At 30.6% G+C, this 24524-nt stretch overlaps 1 long non-coding RNA gene and 1 pseudogene across 1 annotated transcript in view; both read left to right on the top strand.

Moving 5' to 3' along the window:
* The window catches only part of LOC145260219 (uncharacterized), a 309138-nt gene that overhangs the window by 113407 nt on the left and 171207 nt on the right, over positions 1-24524 (top strand). The window lies entirely within an intron of this gene.
* On the top strand, positions 20882-20998 carry LOC145260936 (5S ribosomal RNA; annotated as a pseudogene).

Below are 24524 nucleotides of genomic sequence, written 5' to 3'. Positions count from 1 at the left end.
TGAACGTGTCTGTCTGTCTGTGTGTCTGTGTGTCTGTCTGTCTGTGTACATTTCCCTACGCAATAACTCTGTCAATTTTTAGTCTATAGACTCGAAATTTGAAATACCGGGTACTGAGATTTGGGAAAATCGATGTGACGGGTGTCAGCCAGAAATTTCGCTGTTAAGGGGTCAAATTTCAACGATTTGACCTTTAAGAACTCTACCAAACTCATCCGACAATTTTGGGTCTAGACACTTGAAATTTTAGATATAGGTTCCTTGAACCTGGATCTAACTTAATAAAGTGATTTGAGCACGAAACTATAAATTTTAAGGGGTCATAATAGGGGTCAAAGTTTTAAAAAATTAACCATTTTTTTTGTTTTTTTGCTTTTTTTGCACAGCATACACCTCCAAACACCCGAGCAACGCCGGCCACCCCTGCTAGTAGTTTATAAATGATCAGCAATTAATATACTTTATAAATAATTTACAATAAATATATAGTTAATAAAAAACTAACAATTAAGTTATAGTCAATAAATAATTAATAATTAATACGTAGTTAATAAATGATCAAGAATTAATATACTAAATAAATAATTAACAAATAATAATGATTTCTCATAATGTCTCTGGTCATAGAGTAAGAAAGAGTCCATTCGGTGACGGAATAGGGTGGATCAGTATAGCAGTAGATAACTCTCATCTCTTCCGATCTCATCTTGTTTGGTACCATATGACACAGAACATACAACACACTTCTGATGATCTGTATTGGAAAAAAAATACAAAAAAATATATTTGAGTTTAGGAGGATTTCCACTCCTTTATCTGAACCTGAATCAAATGCTTTGCGGACATTGCCAAGACTGCTTCAAAAAAGGCGGGTTCCATCTTTAGTGCTAGAAATTTACTTAAACCAAAACGTGTCCTTTATCTTTACAAAGCCACAGTTCGCCCACGCATAGAGTATTGTTGCCATATTTGAGCGTCTTTTTCTTTCTTTTTTTTTTTACACAGGAATTACCACTTATCAAGGACCGGGGGCCACTCGGGGATAAGGGTTAATGGGTATACATTAGTCAATGTGATTATAGCTTAGTAAACATAAGTAGTGGGAATTTTGTAAATTGGATTACTTAGGGGGACGGTTCATCAAAAATTTGTTTACATTGGACTTGAAGGCAATCAGATTGTAACCGCTAGTCTCTTTCTCTCGGACAAGGCCCCAAACTAATCTTATATATAAACGGCTATATGCCTGTCTGTCTGTCTGCCTGTCAAACTCTACCTCATCCGAAACTAAAAGTCACAGAGCGGCGCTAAGGGCTTTTAATGATTGTTTTTTTGTTTTTACAAACCGTTCTTTTATGGGCCCTTAGTCGGTTAAAATAATTTAAGGGGTCAAAAATAGGTCAAAATTGCAAAAAAATTGTTATACATTTTGCACATTCACCTTAGATTATTTTTTTAATTTTAAATCAGTTCATATGCGTGTAACGTTGGTAAAATAGTAACGTCACCAGCTTTGAATGCTACGGGTTCGATTCTAGCTGATGGCACCCAAATACTTTTTATTTAAATTTTGAAATCACGACTCTATAATAATTCATCCGAAATTTGGACAAATCAAAATATCATATTTAAGCGTATTTTACGCTCGGGCAAAGCCGGGCGCCCCTCCCACTAGTCTAAAATATAATAAAACCCGAACTGTTGGCCAAGCTCCAACCAGCCCCACTGCCGCAATTTTACAATCTGCCCATGTTTTGCTTTTAATAGAATGTTCTCTGATGAACTCATACCTTGTCTCTCTTCCACCTACATTCTCCCCACTAACCTGACAAGCAGCAAAATCACACCCCTTCACTGTTGATATCACTAGATGCAGCAATGTTTTCTATTCTAGCAGTTTATTTCTTTGGACCGCTAGACTTTTTGGAATTCTATCCATAGTTCTTGTTTTCCTAACTAAACTAGCCTGCAAAAGTTTATATTTAACGCGAAGAGACATTTTGCTGCTCAACTATCCGCAGTTTCCTGTCAGACACGCTCCCAAATAGTAACCACTTATGCTGTAAGTGTTAACATGCGGATCTGGCGTAAATCTGACAACAAAATAGGTACTACACTTAGATCCTCGTTAGAATGCCGGATACAAATATAATTTGGTGTCTATGCATTTTCAAGAAAGATAAACTTGATCGTGAAAGTATGGAAGCACGTACATACCCTTAGATTACCACATGTACGTATGCACGATATATGAGTTTGCACTGGGTGCAATATGGTTATTATATAGATGGTGCTACGATAAAATGGACCAATTTGAACCCAACCATCTTCATTAATTAAATGAAGGTGAAGATGATCACGCTGTTTACGACACGGCCTGAAGACCTGGGCGTTCCAAGTATGAATCCAGTTCGTTCCACAAAAGTCGCTTTCGCTTAAAGTGTTGACACCTTCACGTGATCCCTCCCGTTATTCCACATGTATTTCTAGAAAGAATTCTCACTAGAAAAATATCGGGAAAACAATGCCTACGATAGAATCTTCGGATTAATACGACGACGACGACGACGACGACGACGACGACGACGACGATGATGACGATGAATTAAAAATCATTTCTACGCAGTCAACACTACTCTCTATGGCAGCCCTTCTAAGAGCACCATTATTTCTATTATCTGACGCACCTGATTCAATGAGAAAACAGGTTTTCTTACTTTTAACATCTCTAACACCAAGATTCTCTCTTCTACCACCAATGCTTTGATCTTTGTTTTGCTTCATTCGAGATAGATAGCTTTTTTTTTTTTTTTTTTTTTTTTTTTTCGAGAGCGCCCCTTGCTTTGATAAGCCCTCAAGACTGATCTTCACTACGGATCTAAAAATGGAAAGTTTACTTCGAATCTATTGTTAGGGTCACCGAAAAAAATGGATGGATATTTCTACCGTTCCAGAAAGTACCTGACACTCGGTGCTATTCTTTTACAAATGCAGAGTATCCATCAAGTTCGTGTGCACTTGAAAAGATAACTTTACTAGCGGGGGTGGCGCCCGGCATTGCCCGGTTATAAAATACGCTTAAATATAATATTTTAATTTCTCCAGATTTCGTATATATTATTATAGATTCGTGATTTCAAAAGTAAAAGAAAAAGCATTTGGATGCCATCAGCTAGAATCGAAACTGAAAGCAAAACTAGTATTTAAAGCAGGTAACGTTACCACTGTACTAATATGACACGCATATGAACTGATTAAAAATAAAATAAAGTGAATATAAAAATATATATAACGACTTTTTTTTTCAATTTTTACCTCTTTTTGGCTCCTTAAAACCTATTTTCACCGGTTAAAGACCCACGAAAGAACGGTCCATAAAAAATCCAATCATTTGAGGCCCCTCAAGTTTCGGAAGAGATAAAGTTTGAGAATATGGACAGACGTTTGAATTTGTAAAAGATAGATTTGAAATAGAAATAACCGTGTTTAAACGCAGCGTTACCTGAAAAAAACAAAAGAAAAAAACAAAAAAACAACAAAAAAAAACAAAAAACAAAACAAAACAAAAAAACAAAAAACAAAAAAGAAACAAAAAACAATGTCTTTTGTTAACTCGGTGTTATCAAAGAGTCATGAAGTAATAATACAGTATTGATAAGTGGTATGAGTTAACACAGAGTGCTCAATATCATAGATTTGAAGAGCCAATGCCTTATAGGAAAAGCATTCTGGCCCGCCAAAAATGCATTGGCAACGTCGTCGAAGTCAATATTCCCCCGTAGGAGCGTCTCAGGCAGTTAGCAGTCAAGTAATCACTTCTCAAAAAGAGATTTCTCTATTCCATGACATGTGCTTACTTCTAAATCAAAATTTCATGAAGAAAGTTTCTTTCCTAACAATGACCGCATGTGGAAATCTATACCGTAGGTCTGCTTTCCAGCTGACTATAATGTGGTTGTTTTCAAGTCTAATGTAAACACATTCTTGTTGAGCCATCCCTTTAATCAAATTCTACCCAATTTCCACCACTACCGATCTGTCTCACTGACCACATTACACTCATTAATCTTTATCCTCGAGTGGCCCTCATGCGTTGATAAGTGGTTATTTCCTCATAAAAAAAGATAGAGTAGAGCCGTTATATCTGGTAATGCGCCCTTAACAACACTCTTCCTTGGATTGATATAATTTTTAAAAGTATAGAAGCACATACATACACTTAGACTTCCATATCCATACATACGAGATAAATGGGTATTCCCAGTCTAAGATGTTTTATACAGATTGTGAAATGTATCAATTTGTATGTATACATGAATAAATAAAAAAAATAACAAGAGATATATATATATGAGAGAGAGAGAGAGAGAGAGAGAGAGAGAGAGAGAGAGAGAGAGAGAGAGAGAGGAAGCGTATTGTTCTTTGCCAGATCCTCAGGTACACATTATATATTAATAACGTGAGTTTAACCATTTTGTATAGAAGCGCCAGAGTGACGTCTTTTAGGGTTTTCTTTACACATAACTACGAACTGCATCATAAATAACGAATATCACAAAATGTTTAGTTAATACCAATTTGTTTATATTGCATTTCACCACGAGGATTCCTTGGCGACTGATAAGTGATCGAAAACAAAAGTTTTAATTATGATATTCCATATGAAACGTACAAGTTCAACACTTTTTGAGATGACGATTAATAATTTTTATTATTTGAACTATATGGATTACGATTCTCATCTTGGCTGTTATTCTAGCATCATTTCGGCCGATTAAACTATGTTCTTCTTCAGGTGCATCACGTAGAAATTATAGATTATATCGTGAGAAATTAACTCGCGTGATCCGATTATATCTGACACGTCAGAAATGGACCGAAAATAATGACAAACACTTTTTTTTATTACATTTTCACCTCAAACAAGGCACATTGCCACTTTGATGTAGAGGGCTACTATCAGGGACCTAAGCTACAGGGTACTATGTAGGGAGTTGGGCAGCAAGATGTCGGTTCACGTTACACTTGAACTTCTGCATGTCAGTACAGTTGGGGAAGCAGGGACCCGGAAGGGAATTCCAAAGTCTAGCAGTTCTGGGGAAGAAACTACTGGAGTAGAAGGCACTCTTACATCTAGGGATCTTTATTGTGTAGGGGTGGGATTTAGCTGCTTGTCGGGTTTGTCGTTGGTATTTACGTCTAGGAGGTACAAGTGCTTGCAGTTTTTCAGAACATTCACGATTAAAATACTTATAGAACAGGTAAAGGGATGCAACATTTCGATGATGAGACAGAGGCTGAAGCTTAGATGACAGTTCAGGACCTATCAGGTTTGCGAGTCTCTTTTGAACTCTGTCCAGGATCAATAGACTAGTAGCAGATGCACCAGCCCAAATATGAGAACAATATTCCATACATGGGCAAATGGTGGCCTTATAGAGGTACAGGATGCTTTCGGGCGTTAGTAGCTTTCTAGCACGGTAGCGAAAGCCTACCTTCTTCGTAGCGGTCCTCTCAATGTAATTGTTCCAACTCGTGTTTCTTGTGAACGTTAGGCCGAGGAGTTTAAAAGAAGTACTTTCAGATAATGTGGGGAACATCGGTGGAGCAATTGCCAAAAGTCCATCTTGCCAGGTGTAGCCTGTTTTCACAATTGTTGACATCTTTGCAAATTAACATTTCAGTTCAATAAAGGGAGATCAATAATTTTAAGTTCATATTATTCAGTAAAAAGAGAAATTATATTTTGTGGGGGGGGGGGCAATTCCTCCAAATAAGAATCACGAAGAGCAGCAAATGGATCATGTCAATAATTTGACGTTCAAATACAACTAAAACTTAATTCAAAAACGACAAGCAGCGCCGAATTCATTGTTTACTTCCAACATTTTGGCGACGAATGATTCTCTAATAAAAAAAAAATGGCGCTTTAATCTCCCGCCTTAATTAACCTTCAAACATTGAAGAGCTGGTAGCAAAGGAGGTTAGAAGTGCGAAACGAATAAGATGTCAAGTGTGAGCCAGATTTTACAGTGCAATTTCTAATAATATCTGTATTAATTAGCAGTAACATGCACTAATAAATAGTAAATAAAGTAGTCGACCTTAGTCGAGGGCAACCCGAAGGCTCCTTATTCAATTGATATTATGATGTTTAATAGACGCCACTTATTTATTATTAGAATACTCCACCTATCCTTGATACTCACCTTAAAAAGTTAACTGCTTAGCAACGGAGCAGCAAGTATCAATTTATGAGTTATGATACGAGGATTGAACCCGGATCTCCTTGTCCATAATCGAACACGTTAACCATTATATCAAATAGATCGATAGTAGTAATATTAGTAGTAGTATATAGTGATAAATATCGTAGCGGAACAATGGCAATCAAAGGGTGACTCCATAGTCTCCAAAGCCGGCAAGCTGGGGCCTCACTATCGGATATAGTTTAAGGTCATAGCCAGGACCTGAGATAATTTATACACCATCTCCTATGAGTATGCCACTGTATGCAATTCCTGTATCTACGTGCCTAGAAAACGAAGTATTAAACCAAACGCAGTGATAAGGGACGATTAGGAGAAAGAAGCAAACTTGGAAGAAATTAGTGTCCCCCATGATGATTGGTTAAACAGAATATGGATACCAACGTCTTGTGTACGACATGAAAAGAAACTGGAATCTTAGGAGGATCTCCATCATTCCAATAATTATAAGATCAACCGATCTAATGAAAAAAATTCAAAATCTACCTGGCAGATATCCCCGGTGAACCAAGTGCAAGAAAGCTACAAACAATTGCACTCGAAGAGACTTTTAGACTTCTGCAAAGATCTCTCGGTTGGCATGTTTTAATGTCTAACATTCGGTAAAATAAACTATTCACAGCTAAAATAAAGTAAGAAAATCGAAAAGAAAAACATACGCGTAAAACTTAAAAAAAAAAACAAAAAAAAAACTGGGTAGAATTTTAAAACGAACTCTCGATTAGAATTACTGAGGTAGGATATCTCATCCTTAGCCAAAATAAAACAAGAAAATTGAATAAAAAAAACAAACAAACCCGAAAACAAAACAAAAAGCAAGATACCGTTACACTTAAAACCTTTAAAAATCTTAAAAAGGTCTCTCTAAGCTAGCGGTTTAATGTTTGACAAGACTCTTCTATCCAACTGGATAAGTTTATTAGTGTTTAAACTTATTTTAATAGGTATTTTTAATTCAAAACAAATTTAGTCTCCCCCCCCTTGTTAGAATAAAAGAATGGCTGCCTAATAAGCCCTGCCGATGTAAAATTGATAATCGCTCCAAATGGAAAATTAAACAAACACTGGTAGAACACACATCAAATAAATGTTAAAAATCATGCACAAATGTTATGTTCGATTAGATTTTGATTTCGATTTTTAGATTTTGTTTCATTTTCGATTTTTTGAGCGATTAGGAAAAATTCAAACATGGCTGGAAATGTTTTGCGTTAATTTTATGTATGAAACTGCTTCCCTACTCGAAATTTTAAAATAATTTTTTTCTTTTCCGCACGCGTAATCATTTAAAAAATTAGAATCTCGTTTAGAGCTCAAGTTGTTAATATATTTGATTCTATCGCTCTTCTTCTTCTTCTTCTTCTTCTTTCTTTATTATTATTATTATTATTATTATTATTATTATTATTTCCTCTTCTTTTTCTTTTTCTACTTCTTTCTTCCTCTTCTTTTTCTTTCTTTTTCTTCTTCTTCTTCCTTCTTTTTTCTTCTTTTTTCCTCCTCTTCTTCTTATTTCTTTCTTTCTCTTTTTTCCTCTTCTTTCTCTTCTTTTTTCCTCTTCTTCTTCTTTTTTTTTCTTCTTCTTCTTCTTCTTCTTCTTTTTTCTTCTTCTTTCATTTTCTTCCTTCTTTCTTTTTCTTCTTTTTACCTCTTCTTCTTTTTCTTCTTTCTTTTTTCTTATTCTTCTTCTCTTTCTTTCTTTCCCTTTTTTTCTTCTTCTTCTTCTTCTTCTTCTCCTTTTTCTTCTTCTTCTTTGTTTGGTAATTGTGTATAAAAATTTACACTAACTTTCAAACATGACGGCAAGTCTGTCAATTGAGGTATGGAAACAAAACGAATACAATATTTCCGCTATTCTTCAAAACCGCTTACTTATAAATTTTTAAGATATTTTTTGTTAATATATTTTTTCAAACATATTTACGTTTTTTTTTCAGATATATACATATACACACACATATATATATATATATATATATATATATATATATATATAGTTTTTTTAAATAACTTTATTTAAATATACTTCATTTAAATATATTTTATTTAAACATACTTTGTTTAAACCTGCGCAATCTATTACGATTGTCACCGATTTAAAAACAAACGTTATGCTGTTTGAATTTAATGTTTTTAACACGCGTGGCACATTCACATTTTAAAACTGCCGAACTATTTCCTGTTGCACATTCACCTTTTTGAAGTTGCTAAAACTGTGAAAAATGTGACACATTTATTCAAACAACTGCATGAAAAGAAAGTGAATTAAATCTGTCCCAGAGGAAATCAAACAAAGAATGTTACCAAAATGTGCAAAAGTAAAGAGTTATTAAGAGAGAAATTAAAAGTTTAGATTGAATAGGTTTTTTGGTCTGGACCAGAAGTTCTACGAAAGACTTTATAGACGGTACGTAAATGAATGTATACAAAATTCTTTACATGTTTTTGTAAATAAATATATTTTAAAAATTATTTAAGCGATTTGACAGAATATATACCATATTAACTTAAATAAACATGGTTATTTGAAAAGATATGCGATTAAGAAAATAAAAAAAATTAATTGATAAAAAAGTTTACATTTTTAATATGAGAAGACGAAAAAAACAAACAAACAAGCATAATATATAGTTAACTATGAAAATAGTTTAACAGTTTTAAAATGTAAATATCTTAATATTTTGCCCAACTATATAAGTAAGCGGATTTGAATAATATGTGCTGTTATGCCTCGTTTGACAGATCTGCCGCCATGTTTTAAAATTAGTCTGGTTTTACCATTTCTTCTTCTTTTATAGTTATGCAAATGATTCTAATAACTGATTAAATCTGGATAACTGAGAAAAATATGAGCATTTGTTTATAGGGGAAGGTACAGGATAAATAACAGAAATTCCCTCCAATTTTTCTAAATAATATCTTATATTATCATTTTTTTTAATTACTATTCCATTCCTAAACTTCTTTTTAATTTTTTATTTTCCATACCAAATCGTCTACTCTTTTTAATCATTTACGAAAATGTCAAATATCATTAACGACAAACAAATGCAAATGAGTTTTTTTTTAATACCAAACAAATCTTGTTTTAGAATGTTCAATCAACTGCAAGGAAAAAAGATTAATAAAATTATTTAGAAAAAAGAAAACCGTTGATAAAAATATCTAGAAAAAAAACATTTGACAAAAATATTTAGAAAAAAATATTTAGAAAAAAAGAAAATATTTGATAAAAATATTTAAAAAACAAGAAAATATTTGATAAAAATATTTAGAAAAAAATAAAACATTTGATAAAAATATTTAGAACAAAAGAAAACATTTGATAAAAATATTTAGAACAAAAGAAAATATTTGATAAAAATATTTAGAACAAAAGAAAACATTTGATAAAAATATTTAGAACAAAAGAAAACATTTGATAAAAATATTTAGAACAAAAGAAAACATTTGATAAAAATATTTAGAACAAAAGAAAACATTTGATAAAAATATTTAGAACAAAAGAAAATATTTGATAAAAATATTTAGAACAAAATAAAACATTTGATAAAAATATTTAGAACAAAAGAAAACATTTGATAAAAATATTTAGAAAAAAATAAAACATTTGATAAAAATATTTAGAAAAAAATAAAACATTTGATAAAAATATTTAGAACAAAAGAAAACATTTGATAAAAATATTTAGAAAAAAATAAAACATTTGATAAAAATATTTAGAACAAAAGAAAATATTTGATAAAAATATTTAGAAAAAAATAAAACATTTGATAAAAATATTTAGAACAAAAGAAAACATTTGATAAAAATATTTAGAACAAAAGAAAACATTTGATAAAAATATTTAGAACAAAAGAAAATATTTGATAAAAATATTTAGAACAAAAGAAAATATTTGATAAAAATATTTAGAAAAAAATAAAACATTTGATAAAAATATTTAGAACAAAAGAAAACATTTGATAAAAATATTTAGAAAAAAATAAAACATTTGATAAAAATATTTAAAACAAAAGAAAACATTTGATAAAAATATTTAGAAAAAAATAAAACATTTGATAAAAATATTTAGAACAAAAGAAAATATTTGATAAAAATATTTAGAACAAAAGAAAATATTTGATAAAAATATTTAGAACAAAAGAAAACATTTGATAAAAATATTTAGAACAAAAGAAAATATTTGATAAAAATATTTAGAAAAAAAGAAAACATTTGATAAAAATATTTAGAACAAAAGAAAACATTTGATAAAAATATTTAGAACAAAAGAAAACATTTGATAAAAATATTTAGAACAAAAGAAAACATTTGATAAAAATATTTAGAAAAAAAGAATATATTTGATAAAAATATTTAGAACAAAAGAAAACATTTGATAAAAATATTTAGAACAAAAGAAAACATTTGATAAAAATATTTAGAAAAAAAGAAAACATTTGATAAAAATATTTAGAACAAAAGAAAACATTTGATAAAAATATTTAGAACAAAAGAAAACATTTGATAAAAATATTTAGAACAAAAGAAAATATTTGATAAAAATATTTAGAAAAAAAGAAAACATTTGATAAAAATATTTAGAAAAAAAGAAAACATTTGATAAAAATATTTAGAACAAAAGAAAACATTTGATAAAAATATTTAGAACAAAATAAAACATTTGATAAAAATATTTAGAACAAAAGAAAATATTTGATAAAAATATTTAGAACAAAAGAAAACATTTGATAAAAATATTTAGAACAAAAGAAAACATTTGATAAAAATATTTAGAACAAAAGAAAATATTTGATAAAAATATTTAGAACAAAAGAAAACATTTGATAAAAATATTTAGAACAAAATAAAACATTTGATAAAAATATTTAGAACAAAAGAAAATATTTGATAAAAATATTTAGAAAAAAAGAAAACATTTGATAAAAATATTTAGAACAAAAGAAAACATTTGATAAAAATATTTAGAACAAAATAAAACATTTGATAAAAATATTTAGAACAAAAGAAAATATTTGATAAAAATATTTAGAAAAAAAGAAAACATTTGATAAAAATATTTAGAACAAAAGAAAACATTTTATAAAAATATTTAGAACAAAAGAAAACATTTGATAAAAATATTTAGAACAAAAGAAAACATTTGATAAAAATATTTAGAACAAAAGAAAACATTTGATAAAAATATTTAGAACAAAAGAAAACATTTGATAAAAATATTTAGAACAAAAGAAAACATTTGATAAAAATATTTAGAACAAAAGAAAACATTTGATAAAAATATTTAGAACAAAAGAAAATATTTGATAAAAATATTTAGAAAAAAAGAAAACATTTGATAAAAATATTTAGAACAAAAGAAAACATTTGATAAAAATATTTAGAAAAAAAGAAAACATTTGATAAAAATATTTAGAACAAAAGAAAATATTTGATAAAAATATTTAGAAAAAAAGAAAACATTTGATAAAAATATTTAGAACAAAAGAAAATATTTGATAAAAATATTTAGAACAAAAGAAAATATTTGATAAAAATATTTAGAAAAAAAGAAAACATTTGATAAAAATATTTAGAAAAAAAGAAAACATTTGATAAAAATATTTAGAAAAAAAGAAAACATTTGATAAAAATATTTAGAAAAAAATAAAACATTTGATAAAAATATTTAGAACAAAAGAAAACATTTGATAAAAATATTTAGAAAAAAATAAAACATTTGATAAAAATATTTAGAAAAAAATAAAACATTTGATAAAAATATTTAGAAAAAAAGAAAACATTTGATAAAAATATTTAGAACAAAAGAAAATATTTGATAAAAATATTTAGAAAAAAAGAAAACATTTGATAAAAATATTTAGAACAAAAGAAAATATTTGATAAAAATATTTAGAAAAAAAGAAAACATTTGATAAAAATATTTAGAACAAAAGAAAACATTTGATAAAAATATTTAGAACAAAAGAAAATATTTGATAAAAATATTTAGAACAAAAGAAAACATTTGATAAAACCATTTGATAAAAATATTTTGAAAAAAAAAGAAAACATTTGATAAAAATATTTAGAACAAAAGAAAATATTTGATAAAAACATTTGATAAAATATTTTGAAAAAAAAAAGAAAACATTTGATAAAAATATTTAGAAAAACAGAAAACATTTGATAAAAACATTTGATAAAAATATTTAAAAAGATATACTCTTGTAATATACGGCCACCCATCCCAACTGTATTTTTTTTACGTTTTGAAAAATATTATGCAATCGCTGTTGTTCGGAACGTGTCGATATGATGTTAATACGTACTATTGTCGCTATCACAAAATATAATATCTATTTAGTTGATTTACAAAAGTATATTGCTTTTATTTCTCACCGACAATCAGCTTTTCGGTGACAAGTTGTTATTCTCTAATAAAAAAAAAAATTCTTTTCCTATTGGAATGTTTAATATTTCCTTTAGTCACATATTTCTACGTCAAATTATGCATTCCGTTAGACAATGGTGTAAAGTCCCGAATTTTCACGCTTGAATCCGTTTGCGAGTGTGCAACCAATCGAATTTTTTCTTCTTTTAAGAGTTGCCTGTCAATATCTAACAAAAACATTTACGGACATTACACGGGCGGTTTGCAATAATGTGGACATTTTTAAATAGCATTAAATCCTTAATTTAATATTTAGAAATTCGAAAAGAATCGAAATCGAAATCAGTAGTTGTATCGAAATTAAGAACAAATTCTGGAGCTGTCCCATTACTACCGCCTACCGTTGATCCTCACCTTATAAGGCTAAGTGTTTAGCATCTGGGCGACAAGTACCATTTTTGAGTTTTGGTTTGGGGATTGAACCCTTGTACTGCCTTTCTAATATTTCAGATTTAAATTCAAGTTTAATCAACGCTTACATAGAGGAAGAAAAATCACTAATCCATTTTAGACAGTTACGTGATTTCCTCCCAATTAGAACATCGGGAAAATATCATCGTTAAAAAAATAAATAAATGACGACATGCCTCGATGAAGGATGAGAAAAGAAATAAAAAAAAACACAAACTGATTCTATTCCTGATGATAGTGTTATATCGACGAAACTCAAGTGTTTATAAACAACTAGCAATTTATTTATTTTTTAATCTGCCTTGTATTAGCCTTCTAAAATTCCAGATTTGCTTGAGGATTAACAACAAAATAGGCACAAATAATTATCAATGCTCATCTGAAAAGCATACAGACATTATACCCCAAAATCGGGACAGACCCAGATTTATTTAAAAAAAAAAAAGGAATAGACTTGGCGCTATTTGCGTTTTGGATTTTTAAAGGCTGTGTTTGTTGGAACAACAGCAGCAGCAGCAACAACAACAACAACAACAACAACAAAACACAAAGCAAAAAAGAAACAACCCATTTTTCACCATTCACCAATAACATCCAGTATAAATGCACCTGAAGACGGTCAGAGGTTACATCGGCCGAAATGTTGTGAGAAAAAACATCCAAGATGAGAACAATAACCCGAAACAATCCAAATAATACAAAAAATAGGCATATTCAATCATTCATAAAAAAAAAAACTAGTGTTATGGAATCGGCTGGATTCGAACCTGATACAGCGAGGTATTCAACCCGCGTCGTTAACTATTATATCACCGCATGCGGACACATCTAATAACGAAAAAAAAAAAAAAAAAAAAAAAAAGAAGGAAAATGCATAAAAATTGAGAAGGATTGCTGCTTTAAGCCTGCACGTTAAGGCAGGGAAGATGAGGAGGCTGAGTCTGATTTTAACGTTTAGTGACAACGTTTTACGCCATATCTGATGTGTGACCGAATGTTTTGAGACGTCGTATCGGCGACTCTAAACTGTCAATCAAGCTAAGCTGAACGCGCGCGGATAATAATAAACGCTATAATAACACGGACGGGTCCTTCTTTTTCAAAATGGCGGACCAATAACAAAATGAACGATTAAAAGAAAATAACTTTGGATAGAAATACCGAAATATGCAGAAACTAAAGATAGAAATTGCAATCTGGAATTGCCCCGCGCTTCCTGCAAATAAAAGCAAAATCTATGTGATGGTATCATAAAACTAAAAACAAAAGATATTGCCGAAGAATGTGCAAATATTTGAATGAATCTCTTACACTCTCTGTCTGTCTTTCCCTCTCTCGTTCCTCTTTTCATTTCTCTCTCCTTCTCAGTTTTTCTCACACAGACACAACTAATCCTTCTTTAATCGCATTATTTCGGACTATTGTTCTCATCTTGGGTGTTATTTTCTATAACGTTTCGGTGGATGCAACTTCCAACCTTGTTCAGGTGTATACATTTTAACTCAAGAAACTTTCCGTCGAACTTCGGAATCTACACGTAATTTCGAACGATACTCTCTTTTTTTTAATCCATTGAGGTAGCATGCTCTCGTCTTGTCAGTCATGACTGTGTAGAGGTCCTGAGTAATTTGTATTTGTATTTCTTGAGTGTCGCTTGAACTGAGGGTTGAACCGTTAACTCCCAGAATTTACCAAGTAATTTATCCATTACGCTATTGATCCTTCTTTCGTTTTTCTCTTTTTATTTACCCGCATTCTGTTTCCTCACTCCACCCCTCTCTATCCATGGTTTGTTCTGCATTCTTTATTTATTTTTTTTTTTTAATAGCTCAAAGTCACCCCGGGTGACCAGAGTCACCACCGCTTACAGTAATTTAAAGTAACCACAGCTTATTGTAATTTAAATTTTGATTTACTTGTCCGTACTTCCAATGTCACAAAAGCCATCATCATCGCATACATTACCCTCCCCTTTATACAGGGTGCCCCCCCCAAAAAAAATCCGGGCCCAACTCTAATTAGGCCTCGTTTCTTAGTGTTTTGTCGGGATTAAATGAAACTTTGGTCATAACTAGTTTATTATATTCAAAACATCACATCAAAACACTAGAGTCTTTGGCCTTTTTTTCTCCGTTGACTGTAAAATGCTCAGAAAAACAATTGAATGTCCTCTGTTCTTTTCTTTTTTTTTTTTTTGGCCTTTTTTTTTCTCCGTTCTACAGCATATGTTTCAGATGATCTCCATTTAGCTTTTGTTTTTTTGGGGGGTCACCCTGTAGTCACTCTTTATCAGTTAAAAACGAATTACCTCCCTTTATAGTCGCTCTTTATCAGTTAAAAATCATTAAAACCATTTCCTCTCCAAAATTCTTTTTCAAAAACATGATTGCCTGTTTACGGTTTCAAATGTGCTATTTTATTTCAGAATTTAAACTGGTGCTACCAGATCAGGCTGTCTGAAGATATTGACTTCCTGAGACGAAATGCATCTAACATTGATGCCTTTTGTTTTTCTACTTCCTTTCGCAAAAACTTGAGTATGTTCTGCAAAATCAAAACCAAAAATAATAATCCACCTTTTCCCATTTCCATACTTCCCATTTCCCCTTTCTCTTTCTTCCACTTCCTAACTGGTGTCCTAACTTAAAATGTATCAAGCATTAATTCTGTAACCCATTTTCGTCTTCCATTGCAAAACTCATTCATGTTCTGCAAGGCAGGAAACAAAAACGATAAAATCCACTTTAAAACAACTAAACCAAACACTACAAACTAGCGATTCAAGATACAAAGAGTTCGAAGAATAAAAACCTTTTACAAAATAACTGGATGCAACATGAATACTATTTCCAAAATAACTGGATTCGGCATTAAATAACCCCAAAAGGGTTAATATGCCGTAAAACAACCAAACAACCAACAAACAAAAAAAAATCATAATTAAAAGAAAGTCATGTTGAGACAAGACTGTAAGTTTTTTTTTTATTATAATTTCTTTTTAAAATGAAATAAAAAAAAATAAACGTGCTAGTGTATTGACATTTTTTTATTTATAATTTACATAAAAATTATTTAAAAATAAAACCAAATGAAACAATGTATTGTGTGTTAAATTTTCATTGAAAAAGATATGAATTATTTAAATCAATTCTTTTTAAAAGGTAAAGAATGAATTTGCTAAAAAAAATTGTTTTATTTGATTTTTTAATTAATTTTATTTATGATATGTTTAAAAGATTCAACTACCGTGGAATTTCTATGGATTCTGCTAATATATATGGATAAATTCGATTATGAATAGAAAGTGTAAACACTGGGGAAGCATTTGTTTCCGTACATATTCGACAGAGGGTGTATACCAATGTATATCATAAACACTAATTGTTTCTGGAAAAAAAATAAAAAAATAAATAAACAGTAGGCCTAATATTGGGAACACTGGACAAGAATACTACAAACTATTTATAATTGATTTCCATTTATATTTTCAACGATAAATGAACCTTATTGTTATACAGTACTAGCAGGAAGACACGATGTTGCTCGGGATTAAATAAGAATCAACGAATGTTTCACCCCCCCCCCAATACTTTTATTGTCATCGAAATCGGTGAAATCCTCCATTTTTCGATCAAATCGATTGATTGCCTGGGACCAATCGCGGCGCACCTGGACGAAGCTTCATATGCCTCCCCGCGGTGACTTATTCCACAAAACATTGTAGTCTACATTGCACTGTAGAGAACCTACTGTTGATTTTATAAAATTATTTTATGTGCCCTGGCTTCAATTAAAGTTTTAAATCTAAAAGTTAAGTATCGTGGTTTAATTGTGCTCTAAACATAAGGATTCATTTCGAACGCCTTTGTCATATCATAGAACCTACTGTTGATTTTACATGTCTGGCCTTATTGTTTGTGCGATAATAATAGCTTTAAAGCTTAAAATGAAAAAGAATCAACCATCTTAATGCAATTGTGCTTTAAACAAAAACATTAATTTTTAACGCACCCCCATCATATGAAAGAACCTACTGTTGATTTTATATGTTGAGACTTTCGGCTTGTGTGGTAATAAAACTTCTCAAATGCACTTGTGATGTTAGGCTGTGTAAGGTGTTAACTTTGGTCAAAAATCGTCTGTTTCTTCGTTCTTCGGATTATTTCGATTATCGATACTTATCGATACTTATCGAAGATATTTCGATACAAAACCTATCTAAGAACACTGACAGGCACATAAAATACCTTCATGTGAAATGTCATAAAAATCGTCCCAGCCGTTTTCGAGTCTATAGGGAACGAACCCACACACAGACAAAATTCCTTTTACGTAATAGTAGATATTACTATAATAGAATACGTATTTCTAACAAATCTCAGGTCGTACGGCATATCAATACTTTTCGATGAATTTAATGCTTATGTAGATATGTTTCGGATTTTCTTTTAGATGAGGATCGATAGCTTATATTTAGATCATTCGTGGCTGTTATTCTCATAACGTTTCAGCCGATTTAACCTTCAACCTTCTTTAGATGCATCTTTCCTAACTAGCGGATCTTTTACGCCGAACTCGGGAAACCATACTGAAATTTGTACAGATTTTAGGGCTTCTAAGATTTACATTAGTGTTGCCCGTAAAAACCTGTGGCGTAACATATATAAATTCTAACTAACAATCACTTCTAAATGACAGTCTTCTGGAAGTTGAAGGTTCAATATCCAGTGTGGGCGATACTAAGGACATAATTATGAATTACTGAAGACTTCTGCCCAGTCGTGGCTGACAGAACAAGAGCAAGCTTCAAACATTGATAAAGTACAGATTTTCGTTTAAAATTTCATACGTTTTTTTTTTTAACTTGGGAATCTAATAGTCAATCGTGGCAAACTATTTTCGAGATTTCGAATTGAATTTTTTTTATTAATCTACGACGACACTGTACTCATTCCGTCATCCACGTGAATGTAGTTTTGTAAATTCTTAGTTATCATCGCCTGTAGTAAGGATCGAACCTTCAACCCACAGATGATTACCATTTTAGAGATTGAAGATTCAATCCATACTAAAAGCAAACTAACTAAAAATAGCACTTGCACAGTTTAATCAAGACATTGAAAAAATGCAAATATTGAAAAAAAAGTTATATTGTACTTACTCGTTATGGAATTAAGTTCTCCGAACAAAATTTCACTTGATTTGATCAAGTATTTTTTAAGCAACTTGGACGTCTTCAAGTCCAACATAAACAAACTCCTGACAAACCGCACCCTCCAGTAAGACACTCTATCAAAACCCCCAATAGTAATGATTACTACAATACTATCTCATTGATTACTGTACACGCAATAACCATTATCTCTGAGTGGTTTTCAGGCCTTGATAAGTGGTGACCCCCATGTAAAAAAAATGCAGAAAAACAATTTGTTATGACACCAAGTAAAAGGTAGCCATGTTTCAATTTTTAGACCACGAGAAAGGAAGAGAAGCTGTTATTTAACATGGGTAGGGGTGTCGGCGGTTAAGACAGTGTTATCTCTCCGTGGCGCCTCCTCCCTTCCTCGTGGTCCAAAAATTCAAACATGACTACCTTCAGCGCGCTGTCATAAAAATTGTTTTTCTGCTGTAAAAAAAAAAAACCCCAAAAAACAAACAAACAAAACTTACTTGATCAAATTAAGCAGATTAAACTGTACAAGTGCCCTAAAAATAATATTGCATTCATATTTTGGCCACGTGACAATATGCGTTGTTTTGGTCGATTTAATCTTCGACTTTCTTCAAATATATCTTTTCGAACTCGGGAATCTTTCTTTCGAAATCGGTAATCTGTACGGAATTTCGATCGAAACCATATATACTCATTATTTAATCCACGGGGTTTTAGCATGCTCTCGTTCCGTCAGCCATGACTAAGTAGAAGTTCTAACTAAATAGCAATTGTATTTTGAGGGTTGCCTGCACTGAGGATTGAACCTTCAACCTCAAGAAGAATATAGTTTACAACTGAATTTTAAAAGTGTACTATATCAACTACTGTAAGATGGTTGAAATTCTGTGTAGATTTTCGGGTTCGACACAAAGATTTCAGAGTTCGACAAATTGAAGAAGGTGGGAGGTGACATCGACCGCAACGTTGTGAAAATAAATCACAAGATAAGAACAGTAGTCCGAAGAATCCAGATAATATGAATAATTAATGCTCATCAAAAAGAAATTCAGAAAAAAAGAAAGAAAAATATCGTAACCGATTGTTTTGTTTATTTTGCTGCATATCAACCCATGTGGAGTGTTTTTAATGGAACAATGCAGATGGATGAATAAGTAGGAACTATTTTAATGCGAATAAGCGTTGGATTACAGTTTTTTATTGCTGGAAATTGAAAATAAATAAAGAAAGAAGGCCGGTGGCAAATGGCAACGAAATTTCCGAAGTGCCGCCGCCGCCACCGTAGTCGCCGCGGATGCGATGCTTTTGGCGAAGGCACTTTGTCCATGTAAAGTTGGCATCGTGTCAGACACGATGTCTTTTAAAGTGAATGCCGCTTAGAATGGGAGTCGGCGTCCATTAAAATTACTGCCAAATGACAGGCATTGGCGTAAAAAAAAAAAAAAAAAAAAAAAAAAAATGCGGGAAACATTAAAGCTGAGCGCGAGAAAAAAAAAAAAAAACGAGAAACGATAAAAAAAAAATGAAGAGAGATTTTTAATGAAGATTTTCCGGGAAAGATAGGAAGTGCAAAAGAAAGGCACACACACACACACGCACATGCGCCCCCAAACAAATATATATATATATATATATATATATATATATATATATATATAAAGAGAGAGAGAGAGAGAGAGAGAGAGAGAGAGAGAGAGAACAAACAGAGGGAAAAACGAAAAATATTTTTTTTCAGGACGGATAGGAAGTGTAAAAAGAAAGAGAGACGAAGCTCCTCTCTCTCTCCCCCCCTCTCTCTCTCTCTCTCTCTATATATATATATATATATATATAAAGAGAGAGAGAGAGAGAGCGAGAGAGATATGTATATATATATATATATATATATATATATATATATATATAGGTATATATTTAAATGACAAAGATCTATATTCCAAATTCCAATATGCTGTCCATCTTATCGTTTATTTCCTTCAGCATTTAAAAATGTTTAATTCTTGACAGCATCTTTTTCGTAGTACAGAAACAATCATATAATTATTATCTCAATTTTTGAATATTTTCCGTCCTGACCCATTAGAAGAATAAGAACTAATTAACTTTTATTTAAATCTGAAAAAAATCTGAAGAGGAGTTGCATTGTTTTTATATTTACGCCATCTTTGATTTTTCTGGCAAAGCTTATCAATTTTAACGTATTCATATAATCTGTCGATATTGTTTTTATCAACATTAAAATATCTTATATAATATTTTTTAAAAATTATGATTAAGTAATAGCTAATAATTATTGCTTAAGATTATGGTAATAATGGTTAAATAAGTGCATTTAGGTTTTAATACGAAACTGATTTTAATTAATAGAATTTGCTTAAGTTTTTTTCTCATTTCAATTTATGTCGTATGAGCTAAAATGTCTCCTGCCTCAATCAAATTATTACAGTAAATAACTAATTATCCATATTATGTATACTAGCCCATTTAAACAGACACAATTTAGTTATAATTAATTAACCTTGAATTTTCATAAATATGAGAGTTCTTAATTTTTCGTAGCACTAGCTTTTGTGTCATTGTAAGGGACGCAAGTTATACGGCATAATCACGTTGAAACACCGGTTCTCGTCAGATCATCGAAGTTAAGAAACGTTGAGCCTGGCTAGTACCGGATGGGTGACCATTTGGGAATTTTAGGCGCTGTATGTGCTTTCCGCTTATCTCGGCATTGTTTCTAGTTGTTCTGAACCTCAACTTGCCACTGGTATTAAACAAGATCGACTCAGGAGAGGTGGGGTTGGAGACTGCGCAACTCTTGCCACAAAAATCTCACGCGCAGGCACCCTTACCATGGGTATCCATAGTCTGTCAAGGGTGAAGGATACCTTACCTTACTTAAGGGACGCAAGTCAGTATTAAAAGTATACGCTATCATCTCCTAATATAATATAATCATTTTATTCATTAATTATGTTTTATGAATTTTAACTTTGCTAATTACAGCTTATATTTCGCTGATTTCAATTTTTTTCATATTTTTAAAAGTCTTCCTTTTTTTTAACTGGTAAATTTTAAACCTATATCAATTTTTATTGCTATCCATAGAATAAAATATGAATTCAATTGTATAATATCTTGACGTGTTCTAATTTATATATATATATATATATATATATATATATATATATATATATATATATATATATATATAATTTAAAGGAGATTAGAACAATAGTCTAAAGAGCTGAGTGTATTTTAATGTAACAGTGAAATTACTAGTTTAATTAAAATACAGGAAATAGAAAGTGCTCGTTGTAATTTAGATATATAATAAGCTCGATAGTTAAATGTCCTAGAGCTAATTCAATATTAAGTAATGTGATTGATAATTTAAAATTTTAAAATTGTTTTCCGAAACGATCGTACAGATAATTGATTTTGTTATTGTTCCTTCTTATGAAACGAATTTTTAATTTAATTATAATTTGATTTTTACTTAATATATATATATATATATATATATATATATATATATATATATATATATATATATATATATATACTACCAGGTTGCCCATCGTTGCCCGGGGAATCTACTGCCAATTATGCCCTTACCCATGATGCCATACATGACTTCATCTGATATGACATGATGTGACGTTATCTACTATGATGTCATAACATATATACATTTATATGCTATGACGTCCTGTGTGATATCATTTGTTATGACGTCATTGCAAACAACTAGACTGAAATACAGATTTATTATAATATATACACACATACATTAGCGTATGAAACGATGCTCTTTGTGTAAACAAATTGAGCTTAGGTAATTGGACAATGTCAATACATTGTTAATTCACTGCCCGCATAACAGCAGCCGTATAGCGAGACTGTCGTTTGGGTGATCGGGTTTTGATCCTGGCTTGAGGTAGTTGCTTGTCTAGCTGCACTGATGAAACAGTACTATATGTGGATAACTAATATATATATATATATATATATATATATATATATATATATATATATATATAAAGTATTGTAATTTTTCAATTTTTTTAATTGTCGTTCTTATTTCTCGGTTGAATCTGTGCAAGAATATTCCATGGTCATCTTGATTCATCGGTTTTTTCTTTTGCTTAATGGATCAAGACGGCCTCGTAATTTTCTTGCACAGATTCAACCGAGAAATAACGACAATTCGAAAAATTGAAAAATTACAAAAAAGCTCATTAAGCAAGAACACTCCGTGCTATTCAACAATACTTGCCTGAATGAAAACATGCTACCTAAATGCTCTCTCTCTCTCTCTCTCTCTCTCTCTCTCTCTATATATATATATATATATATATATATATATATATACATATATATATATATGTATATATATATGCATATATATATATGTATATATATATATATATATATATATATATATATATATATATAACTTAACGGCTTAAAAGACCACAAACCAAGTACAGATCTTTATTTTTTTTAAATATATACATTTACTTATTAAAAACCAATTTTCCGATTCGTAATTGAACCTTCGTTAGGGTAATCCAAGATTTTTTCTTTTTTTGGGTGCCATGATGTAGGTGATAATGATTGGGTCGCCTTCATGTTGTTGAAGCAAGACTTAAAGGTTTAATGTCTTATACAGTGTATGCGCTGGTCTGGCGCAAATGTCAAATGATATAAATAATATGTATAATTCATTAACACTGGATTTGATACTTTTTGACACATGCGACCGACTAGCTCTCGCAGTTTTTAAAATTCAATTCTTTATAAAGTCTTTCGTGACTTTTTGCCATTTCTTTCTTTTTCTCTGTTTATTTCGTTCTCTTTCTATTTTCCTTATATGGAGCAACCCTATTCCTTTTTTTCTTTAAATCTTATTCAATGAATAAAGAAAGAGATTTTTTATATCATTCTTCGTTTTTTGTATTCTTTATTTCTGTTATCACTCTTATCTTTTTTCTTTCTCTATTTCGTTTATTCCTAGAACATTCCTTCTTTTTTGGCTGGATCTGTTCTCTTTTTTTCTCTTTCTTTTTTTTTCTTTTGTACTTTACTATGTTTAGTTCTATCTTTCTTTTTCCATTTCCTTTTGTGTTTTTAATGTCTTCTCATCTTTCTTTTTTTTTTTGATTGATACTTTCTTTTATCTTACTTTCTTTCTTTCTTTTTACCCTTCTGTTTTTCCTTTGTTTATCTTCACCTTTTTATAGCATTTTCCTCCTGTTTCCCTTTCTTTCTTTCTTTCTTTCTTTTCTATAAACAAACTAATTTCCAATGTCTTTGTCTCTTTCTTTTTCTTTTTAAATCCTTTTCTTTGCCTTTTCCCTTATTTACTTAGCTTCTCTTAGTTTATTTCTTCATTTCTCCCGACTTTTTATATTCAAAATATCTCTCACGTTATTCTTATTATTCAATCTTCCATTTTTCTTTCTCTTTTCTCGTTTCTTTTCAGCAATTTCCACGCACCATCACTTAATTCCACCTTTGCACCCCTAAATTAAAGTATATGTTAAAAGTAATTTAAAACTGACAGTGACGAACCCTGGCAGGTTTTTAAAAGGTTTTATGTCAATTGCCCTCAAATCTTCATCCGGGTACGACAAGGATTGGAAGCCATTTTGTTTTTAATCGTCTTCCACTTCTTCAACCATTCTTGGATTGTTCCGGAATTTAAGCCTCGTTTTTGCTGTGCTTTATTATACGTGTTCGTTTTGTTTCTTTCTTTATTTATTTATTTTTTTTTTTACTTCTTTTTGTTTTATTTGTTATACTTTTGCATTTCCTTAATATGGTTTTCTATCAATCATTTTTCTACAATTTTTCCTTCTGTCTTTCGTTATTTCTTTATTCTTTCCATCTCTCTTTTTTATTTCACTTTTTTTTGTATTTCGTTCATCTTTTGGTCTTTAGCTTAGGTAACCTTTTTTTCCAGTCGACTGGATTCTAAATTGTTGGCCGATTCTCAGCTTAAAAAAAAGCAAAAAAAACAACAAAAAAAACAACAAAAAACTGCAGCAATTGAAGATTGAAATTAAGATATAACGATACTAATCCTTATGTCAAGAATCCTTATTCTAACTTTGATTAAAATCCATTACGAAATGTCTCAAATTTAAATATTACACATAAGAAGAAATTTAAACATGGCGAATCTTGCTTACTTTGTGTCTAATTATTGTGGATCAATCTTAGTACAAATTTT

This window comes from Euprymna scolopes, chromosome 36 (assembly GCF_053919585.1).
Source record: "Euprymna scolopes isolate OS-2025 chromosome 36, ASM5391958v1, whole genome shotgun sequence".
Classification (NCBI taxonomy): domain Eukaryota; kingdom Metazoa; phylum Mollusca; class Cephalopoda; order Sepiida; family Sepiolidae; genus Euprymna; species Euprymna scolopes.
Note: the sequence above shows the minus strand (reverse complement) of the source record. Positions and strands in the feature narration are given on the sequence as shown.